The sequence below is a fragment of the Rhamphochromis longiceps genome, linkage group LG15 (assembly GCF_057381845.1).
Source record: "Rhamphochromis longiceps isolate RC_006_pf linkage group LG15, R_longiceps_female_GT1.1, whole genome shotgun sequence".
Lineage (NCBI taxonomy): Eukaryota > Metazoa > Chordata > Actinopteri > Cichliformes > Cichlidae > Rhamphochromis > Rhamphochromis longiceps.
In genome coordinates this window covers 40,576,224-40,582,555 of record NC_140571.1, presented here as the reverse complement: position 1 = coordinate 40,582,555, position 6,332 = coordinate 40,576,224, and positions in this window count along the sequence as shown.

Here is a 6,332-nt window from a genome sequence, read left to right as displayed (position 1 = left end):
GATTTAATAACCAATACTGTCAAAGTGATGGAAGGTGTACTTGTTCAAATAACATTGTTTAATTTTAGGAAATAAATAATTTGTAACTTTGAAGCATTTGTGAATGTGTGTGTGAATGGGTGGATGACTGGATATGTAAAGCGCTTTGGGGTCCTTAGGGACTAGTAAAGCGCTATATAAATACAGGCCATTTACCATTTACCATTTTTTTAAGTGTAATATTTCTTTAAGGGACAGAAAAACAGACATTTCCATTGAATGACCTCTTAGTGGATACTTTTTAATTCTAACAGTGCGTGTTTCACAAGAGACATGCAGCCAGAGGTATAAATGTCACACCACTTTAGCAGAATGATCTACGTATTTGCACTCTACCTGTGTGCCCCTCTTTTGTGGGTAAGTGTATCAACTGGTACTCAGCTCATCAATGACAACACGGAGCTCCTGCAGCTGAGCCTGTGGTGGTTTGTGAAGCACCCATCTTCAGCTGCTCAGTTTTACAAAACATTTACTTTTTTCCCCCAAAATCAAGGTGTTTTTATATTCCCATTTAAAATCCTCTTTTTTTTAATGACCAGAACTACACTTTAGCTATAACCTTTGAAAATATGATTTCAATTCTGTATCCTTGATCAAAAAGTGTGGTTTTTTTTTGTCTTTGAGTGTGTTTCACTTTCATTAAAAGAAATGAAATCAAACAGACTACATTCTTAAATTTCATTGTGACTCAGAAGACACCCAGTAGTTGTTTTTCTTAGTTGATTTATGTGAACAGCGATATGCTAAATTTGCTCTTAATAGAAACCCTGTGACAGCCATATCAATGTAGTCTCCAGCCTTAAAGTAAAGTACTGATGGGTTGTCCAACTGCAGTTATATACAGCACCTTCAGTTACATAGCCTTGTTGCCTAAAACTATTTTACAGCTGCTTCCTTTTAAAAAAAATGGCAACTACTGTCTTTAACCGTTACTGTAAGTGTGTTACAAAACTGTGCAATGGTGACATGTTGAGTTGTGTCATCCCTGATTCAAGGCCAGTCCTGACTTGGACTTTTGTCTCATAATATGTTGCATTCACAAACACATTTTCAGCTCTACAGGATAACTTTATATCCGTGACTTCAATCTTTCTGTCCTTCTTTTTAATAAAAGGCAGAGACACAGGGTGGCAGCCTCACTAAGCCTGGGGGTAAAGTCTGTTTCAGTTCTTAGTTTGGTCTTAGGCTCCCTGGGTGGTTGAAGCCATCTACCAATAATTTACTCCCTAGCATGGCTCTGCAGGCAGCAGCAGTGTGCTGGGATCGATTGCAGGCTGCTTTGCTTTGCCCCAACTGCAGCAAGTGTTTGGATGCGATGGGAAGGCACATATTTCTAAGAAATACAAGTGAGCCCAGCTTGTCAGCTGCAAAGAGCGCACAGTCCTTGTGACCATGCTGAACTGCAATTTTCAAAGGTTTACAGCCTCCAGGGTCCCGAGAAGCCAAGCTCAAAATGCTTTTGGTGATAAAGAGTTCAAGGCTGAGGGTTTGGCTGCTCTCTGCAGCTGCTTGGATGAGACACTTTCCGGTGTCTTGGTGTGCTGTTGATTGGCACCACAGTCAGTAGGGACGAAGTCCCACTGGTTTCCCAGGATGTGTCCCCTTCTCAAGCAACCAACCCAGCAGATTCAGGTGGCTGGAAGTGGTGGCAACATACAGCGCCACCCACAGCTAAAACTAAAACTAATTACCTCTACAGCACTCACCATAAAACCACACACTTTACAGAGAAGCACAGAAGAAAAGCCTGACATACCTGTTTCAGTGCCATAGTCCAGCCAGTTGCATGGGTACAGTTGGACACCAGCAGGTGTGCAGAGTCTGCACAGATACCATTGTTTGCAGTTTGGTCACAGACGTACAAAGTCCTGCGACTGGTAACAATCCTCCTGTCACAGTATTGAAAAGGCACATCATAGGCCTTTGTTCACTCGGAAACAATGGCACAAAGACGTGGAAGTTGAGGCAAAAGCACAACAGCAGTCATAATCCTCGTCCTTCTATTAGTGGAAACGTTGCAATCTGTAATAGAAATGTCGACTAAACTAGCACAGATTGTAGTCAACGCCTTAAAGTGGCATGTTTTGTTTTGTTTTGTTTTTTTTAAAGGTTATGTAAAAACTGAACACAGGGAGGACACAAAGTATCATTATAAAATGATTCAAGAGTTTGGTGCCACACAGTGGTTGTAATTATACAGTAACATGGAGAAAAGCGCCACCTTTTTTTGACTAAATGGACTGGATTATACTGAATGTACCTGAAAGGGTAAAGAACTGCTTTACTTAAAATGAATGCTTTTTATTTACTTACATTATAAACAGAGCTCTAATGTGGATGTTTGTTTGTTTTTTTTTCATATACTAAATGAGTTGTTAGATGTAAAACAACACGACAAAGTGAGCCGGACCGAGGCCGACACTATAAGATGCACACAGGTGTGTGTGTGTGTGTGTGTCACCTACTAAAAATAATGAGGACAAACTAGAGATTTTACACAGCTGTAACTGATTTTTCACTCACATTGTAACATCTTGATTTTTCTGTATTAGCGCAGCAGTCGGACATAAGATCTACTAATTTCAGCACCTGCATTTAAGTGAGATGATTAATGATAGTGTGCAGTGCAGGATCCTTCAATAAAGCTTCTGTGGTAGAAAGCATTAGACCATTAACAAGTTTTAAATCCTTTCCATCTTCTCCACACCAGCATACGTCATACCTTATCATCTGCAATCTGTTGGACACACCCAGCAGTCTATAGCACCACCCTACCTTTTAATTAACCAATTACCACACAGTGTAAAGGGATAGTTCATCACTTGAAATTCTATTTTATGTTACATTAAATCCTTGAATTGTTACCTATAAAGAATATGGAAATACTAAGAATATATAACATTCTAGACTGGTTACATTGAGATTACAATGTTAAGATTACATTGTGTACATTATAAAGTCTGGTGCAGTAGAAATCTGGGCTGCACGTGACAGTCCAAACTGGAATTTGATTGATGTCACCTACACAGCTGACCTGCTTCTGTTTTCACAGTGATGTCACCACATGTGACTCTTGGTCACAAAGTTCAGATGGAGTTAAATATTTGTTGTCTGACACTGCAGTATGAGCACAGTGTGGTCTACATCAGCATGTTGCTGTTCTAATTCTTGATTTTCTTTAACTTTAGGTCAGCAGTAAGCCTGACTTCATCACTCAGCCATTCTTTTGTTTTCAGCTAAAGTGCACAAGCGAACCAAGAAGGGGACGGCCGCGAGACAAAAGGTTGCGTGGGCTCGTTTGGAAACACGTCCCCGACCCCCAGCACTCTGATGTCAGCTCTTTGCTCTGCTATTTATTGAGAAACTAAAGAACAGCCCAAGTGTGTTCAAGGTTGGAGTAATGTGAAACGTTTTCTGGATTTTATAGTTCTGTGAGGTTTAACAAGAGGCCGCCCATCTGACCTTTCAAAGTCTAAAGGAGATCCTGGTTTTCCTTTTGTTCACTGCTGACCCAAATGAAACAGTTTAACGAGATTCTCGACCTACATTTTATAAATATTCCTGTTTATAGACACAAATCAGGACACACACATACTGTCTGAATGTGGAGACATACATATATCAAACAAAGAAAGCCACAGGATTGTAAAGGTGGATGCTTTTATGGACCACACATGCTCCTCTTAAATTTTTTTTAAAAGTCCATTTGTATTTCTTTTTAATTAAACCATGAAAACTTCAACCATTGCAGGTTTCAGTTTTTTCTTATGCGTTTTTAAAAATTACTTATTTAATAAATACTCTTATATTTCTAAGATATCCCCCAAAATATTTTAATTATATATTAATCCTTCCGTGCTGGTTGATAAAATGAGAAGGGAGCACTATAGTTCCCCTATTTTACTGAGGAATAACTTAGATCTTAAAAAATATGTAAAAGCTGTTTTAACTGTTTTGTAATAAATACTTTTTACTTGCCGATTAAATTGTGACGTTAAGTAGACGAAAAAAAAGAAATGAAAAGTGTTCATTAGGAAAAGTATACCCTTTACTGGTGTGATACTTTAGGCCTGGGTAGTAATTTTGGAGGTGGTATTTGAGATGACAGGCTGAAGTTTCAGCTTGTTCGTGGCTTGGGGGGAAATTTTTCTACATGCTGGTGTTTGTGTGGATGGATTTCTGCGTATTGCTGTGAGCAGTTCTTGTATGCACCTCAGATGGAATTCATTTCCTAATGTTTATGATGCATGACACATACAAGCTATTACTAAATGATGCACACACTTTGCCTGTCCTATTGTTGCTTTAGACAAAGGCACATAATTGGCACATGGAAGAGGGCATCATTTTTTATTATCCTGGTTATAAAACAAAATTAAAACGCGTAACACAAACTTGAAACAGGCTTTGTTATTTAGTCATTAACATTTTCAAAGGGTCAGCAGGGAGCTCCATTTTTGATTTAGCAGAACTACACACTGGATGCCATTCATTTTGCATCCCCAAAGGTATTTGTGCACTAACTGGAGATCTTTTGCTTGTTAGCCAACTGTGTGAACCACTACATTATGGAGCCATTTACTAATATACTGACTTCATGTGATTCTATTCCTGTCAATAAACAGATTAACCTCTATTTAACAATTAATTGCACAATGGATTTTATGGAAGAATATGCCACCTGTAAAGATGCTGGTAGCAGAACTTCTTTGAGTAATGTGCCCCATCACTTACCCTGAAGATTCACTAAGATAAAAAACTGAAACAGGCATGCCTCCTTCAGTGCATCTATCAACACATGACTCTAACCTGTCCTTTATGGTTGGGCTTAGCTTGAGGCAGAAAGGAAACAATAACATAACTGTAGGTTTGGAAAGGCAAATAGGTGTAGAAAATGAAAGAGCAGTTTAAGATCTAGGTAATTACAATTTGGAGTCATGGTGCCCTCCTCCCTCTAGGTGCAGAACCACTGTCTTTCTTTTTTACAACTCTTTATATTCTACTCGTCTCTACCTCTCTCTCTCTCTCTTTCTCTCTGTGTGTGTGTGTGTGTGTGAGTTGTGACTTTTCCAGGACTAGGGTGTGGTCCCATCTCCACTTACTGCCCTCTGCACTTATTGGAAGACTGTTGTTCTGCTCCATGTGGCAGTATACCTCAGGGCCACGTTCTACTTTAAAACACTTACCTGTCAACTTGCTGACCTTGATCTTGGGACTTACTTGCTTGTTTTCTTCCTCCTTCCTGCCTGTTTAGAAACTTTCCTGAATATCTGCGTGACCCACTCTCTCTCAGTCTCAATTGGAGACTCACCTGTTCACTCTGGAACCACAACACTCCAGAAAAGATGCAGAATACTTACCTGAGTGAAGTCCTGGTCTTTGGAAAACCACCTTTGATTATTCTCTTGAAACTGATCATTTAAACCTGTTGAATCATTCACCTGTGTCCTGTCATTGCGTCCCCAGCAATCTTCCATCATGGTATGAAGAGTGACGAAGTTTGGCCACATAAAACAAAGTTGTGAACATGTAGTAAACGCTTTACCCCCAATATTAGGTTAAGGTAAAAGCATATTTCTGTGCCTCTGTTTTGACATCTGTGTCTAATATTTTTTTGATCTCTGTAACCATCCTAAAGCCCAATTAGCCCAATTAATGAGCTTCTCAGTCAGGAATGATTGCCTTCAAATTGTTTGGAAATACCTTTATAAATCCTTTCTAAGCTGATGGGCAGCAGCAATTGTTTCTTTCAGATCACTGTTCTTCTTTGGCATTGTGTTATCTGGATGAGAAAACAGCCAAAACATCTGCTTTACTAGAGGTGCTTGCCCTCGTTGACGATCAGTCTAATGAGATGGTGTAATTAATATGTCATGTGTTGTAGCTGTGGTTTATCAGAAGCGAGATAAGGTAAATAGAAAATATTACTTAAAGTGGCATTTCTCATTATAAATCGTTTATTGTTTTAGTCAGTGATGTATACAGTACTTTACTTTTAGTGACAACTATTTTCTATTTCACAACTATTTTCTGGCATGTGTATAAAAACGTACAAATAGATAAAAACTACAACCAATGATCCTTTGAAAAAAGAAAAGATGCACCCCTTTTTCTTTAGAGGGTGCTAGAGTTTTAAAAGTGAGTCCATTGTATTCTGAGGGGCGGATGCTAACTTCTGTGGCGATAAGAAGAACCGTTTGTTTCCCCGGTTTAAAATATATGGTTTCTTCCAATTTTGACTTCTGTTAGCAGGAAATCTTCTAAAATCTCTGAAGCCACTGCAGTGCAACTCT